Below are 18,100 nucleotides of genomic sequence, written 5' to 3' on the forward strand. Positions count from 1 at the left end.
TTTAGGGTCACATCTCATATCTTGTACAAGCTGGAACAGTCTGGTTTCATATCAACCATGAACTTTCATCTAGTTAAGTTACAAAATTTAACTCGTAAACAGCAAAATGGCGTCGCAAGCACAAAAATGGAGTCTGAAGAACAAGATGTCCCGTACATCTGAATACTGTACTTCACAATTCCCCCCTAGATAAATTTTGATAACACATATGCAGCATCAGATGTGCTATCCCAAGCTAACAGCTTGAGGGGTACTGGTCTTCACATGACTGATGCCGTGTTATCAGTCATGGCTGTCACGGCGCACCCATCCCCCTGTATACTGCAGTTCACGAATAACAATTTTTGATGACGGTGGTGGAGATCTTTTGAAAGCAGCCATGTGCTTGGCTTCAACATCTTCATCAAGTAGCCTTTTAAGATCGGTGCAGAGAAGAGCAGGGGCAACGACACCATCATTAGCTGGCTTAGTGCAGAATTTCCTAATACATACAGAAATACACCAAAAACAAGTTTTAGTATCACATATACCATAAGGATACAGGCAGCAATATGTAGCAAGCTTTGTAAGATCCCAGCTACCCAGCCCCAAATTCCCTTGAACCAATTGGCTGGATTGAGAAAGGAGAAGGTGTCTGACCACCAACTGTCCTTATGACGATCATTGTCTTTATCGTATTGATCTCTGAGTCTTTGAATATCTTCTAACTTTAACTTCATAGTACTGTTAGGATCTATATAATGACAGCAAGCGGGACCAATGACCTGACACTTACCACCTTGTGCTGCTAAGTAGTCCAGCACTATAGTATGTTGATTAGTGACTATAATAAGTTGATTTTGGACAGCAACAGTAGTGTTAAGTATGTCCAATATATCCCAAATTTGATCATCTAGATAATCTGTGGCTCTAACCAATTTATCCCACATTTGTGTAATCATTTGGTAAATGAAAATAGAACTGACAATTTTATTGGCCACACTCATCTGCACTATATGTGGTCTACCTGAAGGGCGGGGTGAATTGTCCACAGCTCTTTTGTATAATGTATGTTTGAGTATAGCCTGTGTATCCAACTGTTTGTTCGGAATAACAAAGGTGGCCGGGGTCAAGTGACCCAGAGTACAAGTACCTCTTACCCCTACTGGCAACCATTTATAAGCATTGTCTCCACATACCCAGAACATGTCATCAGGTAAATCCCATAGGGCTGAATGTTGCAGTACCAATCTATGAGCTAAGTCTATGAATGCAGATGCATTCTCAAGCATACACCAAGCTGGAGATTGTCCTAAAGGACTACAATCACCTACATCAGGATTTCCACAAGTGGGGGTTCCTGGCACATATTCAGAGGACTCGTTACAAGATATATTGCCAGGAATACTGGCACAGGTTTCGTTAGAACCCTGGGGAAACAAATTAGAAAATTCCCATGACGTGTTATGTAACCTTCTTTCTAGCAACATTGGTTTGCAGGCATCAGTAGAGTGTGAAGTTACATTGAAACTGACTTGTAAACCATATGTTGGAATTTGCCCTAGATTGGATAGACTAGTCTTATTCTTAGGGACCCAAGCCCCTCCTTTGTAGGCCAAATATTGAAGTTGTGTATTACTTCCTGAAAGGTTACCTTGCCACCAGGGGTATCCCACCCATCTCACAATAGGTATACCAACAGTTAAATTCCATAACTTAGCATTATCTGTGGCATTATTAGCGAGTGTGTCAGAACAGTCAGTCCAAGCAAATAACTCCTCGGGTGGAACAGGGATAGCCAAAAAGGGGATGCTTGTGGCTGACACTGGTGAATACGTGCAAATCCAACAGTCTGCCAGAGACTGGGAATTGTCCAACAAATCTCTCAGTAATTTTTCATGATGTTGTATAAACTTATTATTCAAGGACGTTGGGGAATTTAGGCTGTCCCATGCAGTTACCAATAATAATATGAAAAATGTGAAAAACCAAAACATTATGCCCCTTTATTTGCTATTGACTTGTTGGGTGATGAGGAGGACTTTATAGGGACCGTCATACAAGGGTTCTAGTCCGTGCTTCCTGACATGTCTCTTCACAATTACCAAATCACCAGGCTTCAGGTTATAACAGGTGTCAGTTTCTACTGAATCTGGAGAAGAAAAGGAAACTAGAACATAGGTGTTAGTAAAAAAATCTTGCTAAGCTGAATAACATATTGAACAGCACGGTCAGTTTCTTCTGATAACTGCTGAGGCTGGAAATTTGCAACTGGGGGCGTAGCACCAAACTATCTCATATGGGGACAGGCCATATTTTGCAATAGGGGTAGTACGAAGGTGGTATAATACAATGGGTAGGAGCTCTGGCCATGGAGCCGTAGTCTCCTGCATCATTTTGGTCAATTGTCCCCTCAGTGTGCCGTTCAGCCTCTCAACTTCCCCACTGGATTGTGGGTGGTATGGAGTATGGAGGGCTACAGTGGATCCAAGCACTTTCAGAACTTCTTAGTACACATGATAAGAAAAGGCCGGGCCTTGATCACTTTCAACAACTTCTGGAACCCTATATCTGCATATAATTTCCATCACCAGTTTCTTCGCTGTGGTTTTTGCAGTCATGTTGGTAACTGGAAATGCTTCCGGCCAACTGGAGAACCGGGGCCCAGTAGAATTTTTGCACCAGTGCGGGGGCCTGATTCTTTCCTTGATATATAGGTCCATGTGCCCATATGGCAATAGCAGGGTACATCCGCTTAGGAAGACACACAAGTCGGTCCTTTTTCCAGAGACCATTATCCATTCGTGCCCCATCAGTCTTCCATTGCTTCACCTCTTCCTTTGGAGACATTCTCTGCATCGTCATTAAGCGGTCTCGCGGGGTCCAACAGAAAACTTCAGTCTGTTGTAAATCATCAGGTTCTTGTAGGGTCAATGCTTCTTGTAACTGTTTACGCTGAGAGCGTGTGGTCACCATAGTTGGTATGGTTGGTTCAACGGGTAAGAGAGCGGCGGCTTTTGCTTGCATATCCACAAATGTGTTGCCAACAGTCTGTGGACTGTTCCTAGGACCGTGCGCCCTAACTTTGATAATGGCCACCTGAGTAGGTAATGTGATCGAGTCCATGAGGGTTTTAACAGCTTCAGCATTTTTCACTGGGGTTCCGGCAGTAGTAATAAACCCTTGATTGGCCCATAGAGCCCCAAAATTGTGAGCAATACCAAATGCATACCGTGAGTCCGTGTATATATTAGCCCGTCTGTTCTTCGCCAAAGTACATGCAGTAGACAGAGCCTGGAGTTCTGCTTCTTGTGCTGACAGTGAGGGCGGGAGCGCAGCTGCGTGCACTACAGTGTCCTCTGTGGTAACAGCGTGTGGAATCTACCAAACTCATCAGCATATCTTGAACCATCCGTGTATAACACCAGATCAGGATTTGGGAGTGGATTCTCACTGACATTTGGTGGAGTAGCTGTTTCTTCAGTCAGACGTTGGGAACAATCATATTGGAGGTAATCCTCATCACTGCCATATTTCCTTATAATTGATTATGTCGTCTTTCAAGGCATTGTAAAGGGGTTGCATTATGCGGGATGCATCCGGTATCCACTGACAACAATAAGTACATAAGAAAACGCTGTTGTTCAGTTTCATCTTTTGGGAAAGGAAGGGAGCTCACAGCTATTTTTCTTTCTTCTGCAAGGTGTCTGGCACCCTGAAGGAGACAGTGACCCAAGAATATCACTTGACCAAGGCAAAACTGAAGTCTCGAGGCCGAAACCCGACAGTTCAGTGCTGCCAGATGCTTGAGGAGGCTAACATTGGCAAAAATGGCAAAAGACACCTGCTCATATTTTTTTGCAAACTGGTTGGGACTGTTTTGGGCCCCTTGTGGCATAACTGTCCATGTTAACTGTCATCCCTGATAAGTGAATGCAAATAGAATCTGACAGTCTGGGTGTAACGGAATGCTAAAGAAGGCATTGGTAAGATCAATAACTGTAAACCAAGCAGCATCCTGGGGTATTTGGGACAAAAGAGTATGAGGATTAGGCACCAGGTTTGAGAAACACTTTTACTGGTTCTATAGGCATTTTCAATATATCATTTGGCCCTTTTGACCAGAGTTTAGATAGTATCTCTGAGAGGTATGGGGTGAGTCATTGATCCTCATGCAATATTGGGGGTGGATCTGGGCCTATCAGGGCCATCATAACTGTAGGAAGGGCATGCAAAATACAGATTTCCTCACTGTCTTCATAACGTAAGAGCCATCTGACCATCATCTTGGAATTGTATTCCGGAGCGGAACTGTGATAATAAATCTGCCCCTAGTAAATTTACTGGACATATGGGAGAGATTACAAACTGAACAGTAACCTTGGGAAAAGGTCCCACAGAAATAGGGTTTATAAAAGTATATTAATTGGGTCTGCCATCTACTCCGATCAAAACAGCAGGGGAATGACAATCTCTGAAAGTGTTAGAGTCTGGCACAGCGCCAGCATTAGCAGGGAGGGGCTGAGGAGCAGGTTTCCCAGTAGCTGAAGTCTGAGGGGGGGCCAGAGTTTGCTGTGTGGGCTGAAGGGCACACTGATACTGATAAGGGACTGTGTACTCGCAGCCTCGCTGGGCACAATGGTGGGGGCTGGAGCAGCTGCTGGCTGCTAGCTTGCTTTTTTTTTCTGGATCAGGTGAACGGGGATTGAGGCTGGCGGCGGATGATAATAGGTGCCATCAGCAAAGGTGGGGGCTGCGACTCTCGGTCTCCTTGTGCCACAATTATAACAGACCTCTCTCCACTGAGGAGTAGTAACTCCACATACAGCACAGATCCACCCGACAGGATCATAGGGTGGGGGAATACTGAGTTTCGGTAGTCCAGGATACATCGGTGCCTTAGGGTTAAGGGGCACAGAGCTTACAGTCGGGAGGAGAGGCTTGATTTCCTGGGGAAGGACCTTATCATCTAGCAGGGAAACTTCTTGTTTCAAATCATTCTTAACCATCTGTCTGCCTGACACAGTATCAATCTTAGTTCCTTCTTAATCAATCACTTCCTCACACCACAGTCACTGTCTTGAACCACAATTCATCCCGTCCCTGCCATAATAATAGACAATTTTTCCTTCTTCAACATAGCAGTAACAGAAACAATCAGAATTCACTTCCTCTGTTCTTCCTAACACCTTCGTCACACAATTCATGTGCCAAGCCACAAAATTCTTCTTTTCCTTCCACGGATTCTCTCATTTAGAGCTAAATATCCTTCAGTTGTGCACAATACCGAAGCGGCCGTCTCAGTTTGTTCCACCGGGTCAACCCCCTCTGGGAAGCCCAAAATTCGTGGTACTCAGTGAAAGGAGGAGGGCGTCTCAGACTATCCCTCCGGACACCTCTGGTTTTATATATATATATATATATATATATATATATACCTGAGTTCGATCACATGACCACGCCTGATTACTAACAATGATCAGGAATTCAGGATATTTTGACTATAAAGAGAGTCACAATCACTGGTCAATCCGGGGTGTCCGTCCCTTATGAGGTACGGTTCGAGCACTGGGCCCCCAACGGGACTACACCTCTATATGATTCCACCCATGAATCACCCCACCACGGGGACAAACCTCAGATCCTCTTTGCAGCAACAAGCACCGGAAAACCACACCAATGGTCAGTCTGAACACTATAACTGCCAACTTACCATGGTTGTCGTGGGGGGTGATCAGTCCCAATTTTCCAGCACCCGTTTCCGCTCCGAGGGTCCTTTGTCTTGTTGTCCTCCGGGGGCAGAGGTGTCCCTGTTCGGGAGCCGCACGTTGGGCGCCAAGCCTGTTGAGGTAGGGCTAAATTAACCCTTCACGGTTGATCCAGTGATTTCCAAATTAGTTCACAGGATGTTGCTAGCAACTGAGAATAACCACACGGAGATGTGTCTCTGTATGGGAGGATCCAGGCAGATCACTAAGCCTCTTTATTTTAGTCACATCTTTTATAATCTTTCGCTTAATTATGCAAGGTTCTCAACTACCAATAGAATCGTAATACATTTAAGCCAATAGTATTGCAAGAAAATCGGAATATGTCCCTAGCTGCGATACGTAGACTATAGAACAATAGCACATTCTTTTAGAGTCTCATCTCATATCTCATATCTTGTACAAGCTGGAACAGTCTGGTTTCATAACAACCGTGAACTTTCATCTAGTTAAGTTACAAAATTTAACTCGTAAACAGCAAAATGGCGTCGCAAGCACAAAAATGGAGTCTGAAGAACAAAATGTCCCGTACATCTGAATACTGTACTTCACAAAACCACTATGTTTTCTCTTTTTAAATCATAATGACAACCCAAAACATCCAAATGACCCTGATCAAAAGTCACATAACCCATTTCTAAATAATGTGTATTGCCCCCTCTAACATCAATGACAGCTTGAAGTCATTTGTGGTAGTTGTGGATGAGGTTCTTCATTTTCTCAGATGGTAAAGCTGCCCACTCTTCATGGCTAAAAGCCTCCAGTGTCTGTTAATTACTGAGCTGTCTAGCATGAACTGCGTGCTTTAGATCTCCCCAGAGTAGTTCAATGATATTGAGGTCAGGAGATTGGGATGTCCACTCCAGAAACTTCACTTTGTTCTGCTGTAGCCAATGACAGGTCAATTTGGCCTTGTGTTTTGGATCGATGTCATGTTGGAACGTCCAAGTATGTCCCATGCTCAGCTTCTGGGCTGACGATTGCAAATTTGCTTCTTGTTTGATCAAGTTTCCTGTGCCTTTGTAGCTCACACATCCCCAAAATATCAGCGATCCACCTCCGTGCTTTACAGTAGGAATGGAGTTCCTTTCATCATAGGCCCTGTTGACCTCTCTCCAAATATAACATTTAGGCTGTGTGCCCAGGTTGCATTTTTTAAGCGTTTTTGAAGCATTTGTGCCGGATCAGACGCTTCAGAAACTCTTAAAATAAGCTTCCCATTCAACTTAATGCATTTTGGCCTTTTTGTGCCAATGTATGCGTTTTTTTCCGCTCAGAAAACGCTTAGCGGCTAAAAACGCAGCATGCTCATTTTCCACATAGGTCCACATTTTTAGCTGTTTCCAATGTTCCCAGAAAACGCACGGAAATAAACGCATCAAAAACGCGTGTTTTTTGTGCAAAAAACGTGCGGAAATAAAACGCGCGTTTTCTGGGAAGGAGTCCGGTTTTCTGAGCGCTTAAAAACGCTAGCGTGGGCACATAGCTTTATGGTTGTGGCAAAAAAGTTCAATTTTGGTCTCATCCAAATTACCTCGTTCCAGAAGTTTTGAGGCTTGTCTCTGTGCTGTGTTGCATATTGTAGGCAAGATACTTTGTGGCATTTGCGCAGTAATGGCTTTCTTCTGGTGACTCAACCATGTAGCCCATTTTTCCTCTAGTACCTCCTTATTGTAAATCTTGAAACCGCCACACTGCTAGTTTTCAGAGAGTCCAGTATTTCAGCTGTTATTTGTGGGTTTTTCTTTGCATCCCAAGCAATTTTCCTGGCAGTTGTGGACTAAATTTTTGTTGGTCTACCTGACAGTGGTTTTGTTTTTACAGAGCCCCTTATTATCCTATTGTTAATTACAGTTTGAATGTTGCTGACTGGCATTATCAATTCCTTCGATATATTTTTTGTATCCCTTTCCTGTTTTATACAGTTCAAATACCTTTTCCCGTAGATCCGTTGACAGTTCTTTTGCTTTCCCCATAACTCACAATCCAGAAACGTCAGTGACTGGATGAAAGATGCAAGGGTCTGTCTGGATCCCAGAAGCTCACTCAGCTTTTATGCACACACATTGCTTACAAGCAAACAGGTCACAGGTGAGGATGCTACCTTCAGTAGCCATTCAAGCCCATTGGTGTCAACTTCTGTGCATGTTGTCAGGACAAAATCTCCAGGGTATGTAAACGTTTGATCTGGATGTTTTGGGTTGTCATTACGATTTAAAAAGAGAAAACACAGTAGTATGACAATAAATGACTTCACCCAACTACTAAGCATGAGTGGAGAAAAAGTTTTGATGTTTTCATTCATATTCTCTGAAAAAAGGCCAAGAAAGCAAAAATTCTGCCAGGGTATGTAAACTTTTGAGCAGAACTGTATATATTTAAATTTATTTATTATATTTATCTGTTACCTTGACGTTGACCTTTTAAGATCATTTTATTTATATTTTGTATGGTGCAGGCATCTCTTGTATGCAGGTGCTACCATTTACCTCTTTGTCAATAAAGGTATTTTAATTGCAGCCATGTATGGTTGCGTTATAAAATGTATGGTATTCTTTGAGAAAACATACCTTGAAACATTGGTAGGCACTGTAGGGTTTAGAGTGAAACATACAGTGGAGAAAAAAGTATTTAGTCAGCCAATTGTGCAATTTCTCCCACTTAAAAAGATGAGAGAGGCCTGTAATTTACATCATAGGAAGACCAGAGCTATGAGAGTCAAAATGAGACAAATCCAGAAAGTCACCTTGTCTGATTTGGCAAGATTTATTTTTCAAATTATGGTGGAAAATAAGTATTTGGTCACCTAAAAACATGCAAGATTTCTGTCTCTCACAGACCTATAACTTCTTTAAGAGGCTCCTCTGTCCTCCACTCATTACCTGTAGTAATGGCATCTGTTTGAACTTAGAATAAAAGACACCTGTCCACAAACTCAAACAGTCACTCTCCAAACTCCACTATGGTGAAGACCAAAGAGCTGTCGAAGACACCAGAAACAAAATTTTAGCCCTACACCACCAATAATAAGAAAATGGAAGACATACAAGATCACTGATAATCTTCCTTGATCTGGGGTTCCACGCAAGATCTCACCTCGTGGGGTCAAAATGATCTCAAGAACGGTGAGCAAAAATCCCAGAACCACACGGGGGACCTAGTGAATGACCTGCATAGAGCTGAGACCACCGTAACAAAAGCTACCATCAGTAACACACTGCGCCACCAAGGACTCAGATCCTGCACTGCCAGATGTGTCCCCCTGATTAAGCCAGTACATGTCCAGGCCCATCTGAAGATTGCTAAAGAGCATTTGGATCATTCAGAAGAGTATTGAGAGAATGTCATATGGTCTGATGAAACCAAAGTAGAACTGTTTGGTAGAAACAAAACTCGTTCTGTTTGGAGGAGACAGAATGCTGAGTTGCATCCAAAAAACCCATACATACTGTTAAGCATGGGTGTGGCAACATAATGCTTTGGAGCTGTTTCTCTGAAAAAGGGCCTGGACAACTGATCCATGTACATGAAAGAATGAATGGGGCTATGTATCGTGAGATTTTGAGTGTAAACCTCCTTCCATCAGCAAGGGCATTGAAGATGAAACTTTGGATCTTTCAGCATAATAATGATCCCAAGCACACCACCAGGGCAACGAAGGAGTGGCTTCATAAGAAGCATATGAAGGTCCTGGAGTGGCCTAGCCACTCTCCAGATCTCAACTCCATAGAAAACCTTTGGAGGAATTTGAAAATACGTGTTGCCCAGCGACAGGCCCAAAACATCACTGTTCTAGAGGAGATCTGCATGGAGGAAGGGGCCAACATACCACCAACAGTGTGTGCCAACCTTGTGAAGACTTAAAAAAAAAATTGTCCTCTGTCTTTCCCAACAAAGGATATATAACAAAATATTGAGATGAACTTTTGTTAATGACAAAATACTTATTTTCCACCATAATTTGAAAAATAAATCTTGCCAAATCAGACAAGGTGATTTTCTGGATTTGTTTTCTCATTTTGACTCATAGTTGTGGTGTATCTATGATGTCACTTACAGGCCTCTCTCATCTTTTTAAGTGGGAAAACTTGCACAATTGGTGGCTGACTAAAATATTGCCAACTGTACATGGCTGCAATAATGCAGCCACTATCTGATTCATGCTACCTATGGTTCCCATTAAAGGGATTTTCCAACGAATAAAGTTCATTTTAATTAATAGATCTTTGGAATAATAATAAGTTCCACAATTGGATGTGTTTAAATAAAATGTTCCTGTGCTGAGATAATCTTATAAATGTTCCCCTGCTGTGTACTGTGTAGTGGCTGTGTCTCACCGTGCTGGAACATGGTCTGATCATATCACAGCACCTGGGCAGGGAAGGCTTCGAATATTACAGATTTTACAGTATGTAATTACTGTAAAAAAAAGTATGAAATTGAGAGACTTTGTCCATTCATTACACAGGGGCACATTTATAAGATTATCTCAGCACAGGAACATTTTTCTAAACACATCCAATTGTGGAGATTATTATTGTTTTAAGATCTATTAATTAAAATATATTTTGTTCATGGGAAAAACACTTCCAGTATAAGAGGCATGTTCATGATGCCAAAAGTCAGTAACAAGATGGCAATTAGAGAACATATTGTGACTAAGGTTTCTTAGGTAGATGAGCCTGTACCCATGATATGTCAGGTGTTATAGCATTCAATTAAAGGGGTGTTCAGACACTAAAATTTATTTTAATCCTACGTGTCTGTTTAATGTTTAATGTCATAATCTCTTTTCTAACATACTTTAATTAAAAAGTCGCTATCATCCCTAACTAGTCTATCTAAATGCTTTATTTAATTTAGTTTTTACTACCTGTTTGATGACTCTTTGTTTGAGAATCCCAGTGCATGCTGGGATACTGAAACGAGTTGTAATCAGGGGGCACCCTCTGCCCCCATCCTGAAATTAAGCATCATCAGTAACGTCTGTTTCAGGTGCTGAGTTTGTCGCTGATCTGCTAAGTTAATTTTGATATATATGCAATATGCATAGTGGCAATGTGCTCCCTAGCTGGTTCTGATCAGAAGTGAGGAGCCAGCAGCAGACCTCACTGTCAGTGCATGTTGTAAGTAGAGAAATAATTGTAAAACTATAAATGTAACTAATCCTCAAGATATTAATGAACCCGCAACACAATATCACACACCTTCTATATCCGATGATCATGTTCTGAAACATGTCAGAGCTGTGTCAAGGGTAGGACTCTAAGCAGGGTCGGACTGCTCCACCTGAGAACCGGAGGGTCACATACAGGCCCAGCAGCTACCTAGGGCCCCTGCTGCTCCAGGGGCCTCCAGCCTGTGGTGTGTCGCTAATAGCGGCACACCATGCAGCTGCTTCGTGGGCCCCCCCCAGTGCCAGCAAAGCAGGTGACAGGAGGCGGAAGCTGGCTGCTGCGGCTAAAACCTGTCCCCGCGGCTAAAGCCTGTCCCCGCTGCTAAAGTGAAATTAATATTCACTCTTCTCTATGCCCCCCATGGACATGGAGAGGGATGAATATTCATTTCACTTTAATAGCAGGCAGTGTTTTATTCGCAGGCTGCGGCTAACACTACCCGCTATCAGGGCCTGCAGACCAGGGCCCTCGCTCAACCAGGGGCCCCCAGCCCACGTGGCCGCTATGCCGTGAGTCAGGGGGACCCAGTGCCGCCCCCCAGTGTGTGCCGCATTCAACTGTATGGGCATCTATGATGCCCATACAGTTGAAAGCAATAATGGGTGAGAGAGCATCACATGACGCACCCTCTTCCATCATTCCCCTCTGGCACAGCGGGTGGGCGATGATGTCACTTTATCGCGTACCTACTATGTGCTGGGCAGACTGCAGTGCCGGAATCAGCATGGGAACGAGCAGGAGAGGTGATTATTGTGGTTTAATTTTATATACAGCTCTGGCAAAAATAAGAGACCACTGCAAAATTTTCAGTTTGTCTGATTTTTCTCTTTATAGGTATATTTTTGAGTAAAATGTAAATTGCTCTTTTATTCTATAAACTATTGACAGCATGTCTTCGAATTTCCAAGCACTAAATTTTGTATTTATTTTCAGAAAATGAGAAATGGTCGAAATAACAAAAAAATACAGTGCTTGCAGACCTCAAATAATGCTAAGAAAACAAGTTCACAATTATTTAGAAACAACAATACTAATGTTTTAACTCAGGAAGAGTTCAGAAATCAATATTTTGTGGAATAACCATGATTTTTAATCACAGCTTTCATGCGTCTTGGCATGCTTTCCACTAGTCTTTCACACTGCTTTTGGGTGACCTTATGCCACTCCTGGTACAAAAATTTAAGCAGTTCTTTGTTTGATAGCTTGTGACTATCCATCTTCCTCTTGATTACTTTCCAGAGGTTTGCAATGGGGTTCAGGCCTGGAGATTGGGCTGGCCATGACAGGGATTTGATATGGTGGTCCTTCATCCACACATTGATTAACCTAGTTGCTTGGCATAGCGCATTGTCCTACTGGAAAAACCAATCATCCTAGTTGGGGAGCATTACCTGAGCAGAAGGAATCAACTGTTTTTCCAGGATAACCTTGTATGCAGCTTGATTCATACTTCCTTCGCAAAGATTAACCTGCTCAATTCCAGCCTTGCTGAAGCATCCCCATATCATCACTCATCCTTCACCAAATTTCACAGTGGGTGCAAGACACTGTGGCTTGTACGCCTCTCCAGGTCTCCGTCTAACCATTAGATGACCAGGTGTTGGGCAAAGCTGAAAATTAGACTCATCAGAGAAGATTACCTTACTCCAGTCCTCTATGGTCCAAACTTTATGGTCTTTGGCAAACTTCAGCATGGCTCTCCTTTGTTTCTCATTGATGAAAGGCTTTTTTCCAGCTTTACATGAACTTGAGCCATGCCTATAGGAGCCTGTTACAAACTGATTTTGCCTTGCAATTCATCCCAGCTGCCATTCCTTTTGTAGGTCACTTGATGTCATCCTGCAGTTGCTGAGGGACATTCGAAAAAGATAACAGTCATCCCGGTCAATGGAGAGTCGTTTTTGCCCTCTGACGGTCTGTAGCTTTGTTGTCCCCATTGTCTGCTGTTTGACCTTGTTGTAATGGATTGCCATCTTAGAAATTTTAAGGATGGAGGCAACATGAAGCGCACTGTATCCCTTTGCTAGTAAAGCCAGAATTTAGCCCTTCTTTTCCTTATTCAAGACTTTTCTTTTCAACTCCTTTGGCATGGTTAAAGTTGTTTTCATTCCTATTACTTTTGGGAAATTGCTAGCACTTGTTTTGCCATCCAGCTTGTCCTATTGCAAGAGGATTGTGAACACATTAGCAGGGTTTTTTTTAATACTTTCCTTCATTAAATAAGATTTGGTTCAGGTGACCACCTAATCACAAACACATTGGTGTACTCTGGTTGGAATTCAACTGACAGTGAAATGGAATGGCTGTCAGACATGTAGAGAAGCTGATTTTTATAAAACTCTGCAGAGGTCTCAATTTTTGCCAGAGCTGTGTATATAAATGTGTATGTATATACAGGGGTTGGACAAAATAATGGAAACACCTAACGTTTTGGCATCATAATCTTCGAACATGTTATAAACATGCAAACCGTGACATATGGTAATGTTTTGTAGTTGATTATTTGTGATATGTGATGTGTATGTAAATTAACTGTTTGTTTTGCAGAATTGTAAGAACATTGATGAAAACCTGATACCAATGGCAGTCCTCTCGGATTTTCAAAGAGGCCAAATTGTTGGTGCTCGTATGGCAGGTGCTAGTGTAACAGAAAGTGCCCGAATGCTTGGTGTGTCAAGAGGTACAGTCTCCAAAGTAATGACTGCGTTTGAAAGAGAAGGAAAAACGTCCGCAGCAAAGCACAGGTCCGGCCGAAAGTCGAAGTTGACTGAGAGAGACCGTCGGACTCTAAAGTGAATTGTGAGAGAGGATCCCAAGACCACGGCTCCGAAAATCACTGCTGAGCTCAATGAACACCTACAGAACCCAGTTTCCATGAAGACTGTTCGTCGGAAGCTGCACAAATCTGGATTCCACGGAAGAGCTGTAATTCGAAAACCGCTGCTCTCAATGACAAATGTTTCCAAGCGTTTAGAGTGGTGTAGAAACCTCCAGAATTGGTCCCTCGAGCAGTGGAAACGTGATATTCTCAGACAAATCATCGTTTACCCTATTTCCGACCTCCGGCCGAGTGTACGTTTGGAGACAGCCGAAAGAAGCATTCCATCCAGACTGCCTTCTCTCAACCATAAAACATGGTGGAGGTTCTGTGATGTTCTGGGGTGCTATTTCGTGGAGATCCGCCGGGCCAATGATATCCCTTCATAGAAGAATTAATAGCCAAGATTATTTAGGCATTTTGGGCAACCAAGTGCATCCTATGGTTCAAGCACTGTTCTCGCAGGGGAACGCCATCTTTCAGGATGATAATGCACAATTCATACAGCTAGAATCGTTAAAGCATGGCACGAGGAACATTCTAATGAAGTTGAGCATCTCATCTGGCCCCCACAATCCCCATACCTCAACATTATTGAGCACTTATGGTCGATTTTAGAGATTCAAGTTAGACGTCGATTTCTGCCGCCATCGTCGCTCAAAAAACTGGAGGGTGTTTTAACTGAAGAATGGGCTACAATTCCTTTGGAAAGAATTCACACCTTGTATGAATCCATACCTCGGAGAATTGAGGCTGTAATCGCCGCAAAAGGTGGGCCTACAGCCTATTAAACTAACTTTTGTTGTTGTTTCCAGGTGTTTCCATTATTTTGCCCACCCCCTGTATGTGTGTGTATATATATATATATGTGTATGTATATATATATATATATATATATATATATATATACACTCACTGGCCACTTTATTAGGTACACCATGCTAGTAACGGGTTGGACCCCCTTTTGCCTTCAGAACTGCCTCAATTCTTCGTGGCAGAGATTCAACAAGGTGCTGGAAGCATTCCTCAGAGATTTTGGACCATATTGACATGATGGCATCACACAGTTGGCGCAGATTTGTCGGCTGCACATCCCTGATGCGAATCTCCCGTTCCACCACATCCCAAAGATGCTCTATTGGATTGAGATCTGGTGACTGAGGAGGCCATTTGAGTACAGTGAACTCATTGTCATGTTCAAGAAACCAATCTGAGATGATTCGAGCTTTATGACATGGCGCATTATCCTGCTGAAAGTAGCCATCAGATGTTGGGTACATTGTGGTCATAAAGGGATGGACATGGTCAGCAACAATACTCAGGTAGGCTGTGGCGTTGCAACGATGCTCAATTGGTACCAAGGGGCCCAAAGAGTGCCAAGAAAAAATTCCCCACACCATGACACCACCACCACCAGCCTGAACCGTTGATACAAGGCAGGATGGATCCATGCTTTCATGTTGTTTACGCCAAATTCTGACCCTACCATCCGAATGTCGCAGCAGAAATCGAGACTCATCAGACCAGGCAATGTTTTTCCAATCTTCTACTGTCCAATTTCGATGAGCTTGTGCAAATTGTAGCCTCAGTTTCCTGTCCTAAGCTGAGAGGAGTGGTACCCAGTGTGGTCTTCTGCTGCTGTAGCCCATCTGCCTCAAAGTTCGACGCACTGTGCGTTCAGAGATGCTCTTCTGCCTACCTTGGTTGTAACGGGTGGCAATTTGAGTCACTGTTGCCTTTCTATCAGCTCGAACCAGTCTGCCCATTCTCCTCTGACCTCTGGCATCAACAAGGCATTTCCGGCCACAGAACTGCCGCTCACTGGATTTTTTTTCTTTTTCGGACCATTCTCTGTAAACCCTAGAGATGGTTGTGCGTGAAAATCCCAGTAGATCAGCAGTTTCTGAAATACTCAGACCAGCCCTTCTGGCACCAACAATCATGCCACGTTCAAAGGCACTCAAATCACCTTTCTTCCCCATACTGATGCTCGGTTTGAACTGCAGGAGATTGTCTTGACCATGTCTACATGCCTAAATGCACTGAGTTGCCGCCATGTGATTGGCTGATTAGAAATTAAGTCTTAACACACAGTTGGACAGGTGTACCTAATAAAGTGGCCAGTGAGTGTATATATACACACACAGTGGGTACGGAAAGTATTCAGACCCCTTTAAATTTTTCACTCTTTGTTTCATTGCAGCCATTTGGCAAATTCAAAAAAGTTCATTTTTTTTCTCATTAATGTACACTCTGCACCCCATCTTGACTGAAAAAACATAAATGTAGAAATTTTAGCAAATTTATTAAAAAATAACAAACGAACTATCACATGGTCATAAGCATTCAGACCCTTTGCTCAGACATTCATTTAAGTCTCATGCTGTCCATTTCCTTGTGATTCTCCTTGAGATGGTTCTACTCCATCTGTGTTTAAACTGATAGGACTTGATTTGGAAAGGCACACACTTGTTTATATAATACCTCACAGCTCAAAGTGCATGTCAGACCTAATGAGAATTATGAGGTCAAAGGAACTGGCCAAGGAGCTCGAAGACAGAATTTTGGGAAAGCACACATCTTGCCAAGGTTACAAACGAATTTCTGCAGTAACTAAGAGCACAGTGGCCTCCATAATCCTTAAATGGAAGAAGTTTGGGACCACCAGAAATCTTCCTAGACCTGGCCGTCCAGTCAAACTGAGCAATCATGGGAGAAGAGCCTTGGTGAGAGAGGTAAAGAAGAACCCCAAGATCACTGTGGCTGAGCTCCACAAATGCAGTATGGAGATGGGAGAAAGTTGCACAAAGTCAACTATCACTGCAGCCCTCCACCAGTCGGGCCTTTATGGCAGAGTGGCCTAACGGAAGCCTCTGCTCACTGCAAGACATATGAAAACCCACATAGAGTTTGCTAAAAAAACGCATGAAGGACTCCCAGACTATGAGAAATAAGATTCTCTAGTCTGATGAGATGAAGAAAGAACTTTTTGGTGATAATTCTAAGCGGTTGTGGAGAAAACCAGGCACTGCTCATCACCTGCCTAATACAATCCGTACAGTAAAACGTGGTGGCAGCATCTTGCTATGGGGGTTGTTTTTCAGCTGCAGGATCACTGGTTGCCATTGAAGAAAACATGAATGTGGCAAGTGCAGGGATATCCTGGATGAAAACCTCTTCCAGAGTGCTCTGGACATCAGACTTGGCCAAAGATTCACCTTCCAACAAGATAATGACCCTAAGCACACAGCTAAAATAACAAAGGCGTGGCTTCAGAACAACTCTGTGACCATTCTTGACTGGCCCAGCCCTGGCATAAACCCAATTGAGCATTTCTGGAGAGACGTATAATGGCTGTCGACCACTGTTCACCATCCAACTTGACAGAACTGGAGAGGATCTGCAAGGAAGAATAACAGAGGATCCCCGAATCCAGGTGTGAAAAACTTGTTGCATCATTCCCAAGAAGACTCATGGCTGTACTAGCTCAAAAGGGTGCTTCTACTCAATACTGAGCAAAGGGTCTGAATACTTATGACCATGTGATATTTCAGTTTTTCTACGTTTCTGTTTTTTTTCAGTCACGATGGGGTACAGAGTGAATATATCAGTGAGTGAGTCTTGGTTGCATTATGCCCTATGAGGGTGGCTACATTATACCTTAAGAGGGTGTTGCATTATACTCTGAGGGGCTACATTATATTCTGTGGAGGCTGCATTAGACTATATGAGGCTGGCTGCATTATACTCTATGAGGGGCTACTTTATATTCTATGAGGGGGATACCCCAACCCCTGCTGCATAATTAGGGCATGTACTACCTTATATTTATGTCAGGAACACCACACTGTACTTGTTCACTGAGCCAGTGCGCGTGTCCTGAGCAAGACAAACTGTGCTCAGAGATACCTGTGGAGCAGGCAGCAGCAGAGAAGATGCGTGCTTCAGACCCACAGGACCTGAAGCATGTGACTGCTGGAGGCATGGCCTAAACTCCAGAGAGCTAGGAGCTGCAGAAAAACTCCTAGAAGGTAACTACGGAACAAAGTTACTTATTGGCATAGACAGGGAAATAAACCAGATCAGGCCGGGGTCAAAGCACGAGATAGCACGACAATTACCAAAGGGCAAGACAGAACGGATAGTCAAGACGTAGCCAAGAAGTCAGAAACCAGAGAAGCAGATATACAGTACAGAATCAACAGGCAAACTCACAACGGGGGGGACAGAACTGGATCAGAACCATATAAGCAAGCTATAAGAACGAACAGGCACACAGGGGTCACAACACTCAGCCAAAGACAAAAGTATAACTGACAGGGATTGTAGTTTATCAGGGCTATAAAAAGCTCTGCCTG

This window comes from Dendrobates tinctorius, unplaced genomic scaffold (genome assembly GCF_039654945.1).
Source record: "Dendrobates tinctorius isolate UK_male_01 unplaced genomic scaffold, ASM3965494v1 ptg000007l, whole genome shotgun sequence".
Taxonomy (NCBI): domain Eukaryota; kingdom Metazoa; phylum Chordata; class Amphibia; order Anura; family Dendrobatidae; genus Dendrobates; species Dendrobates tinctorius.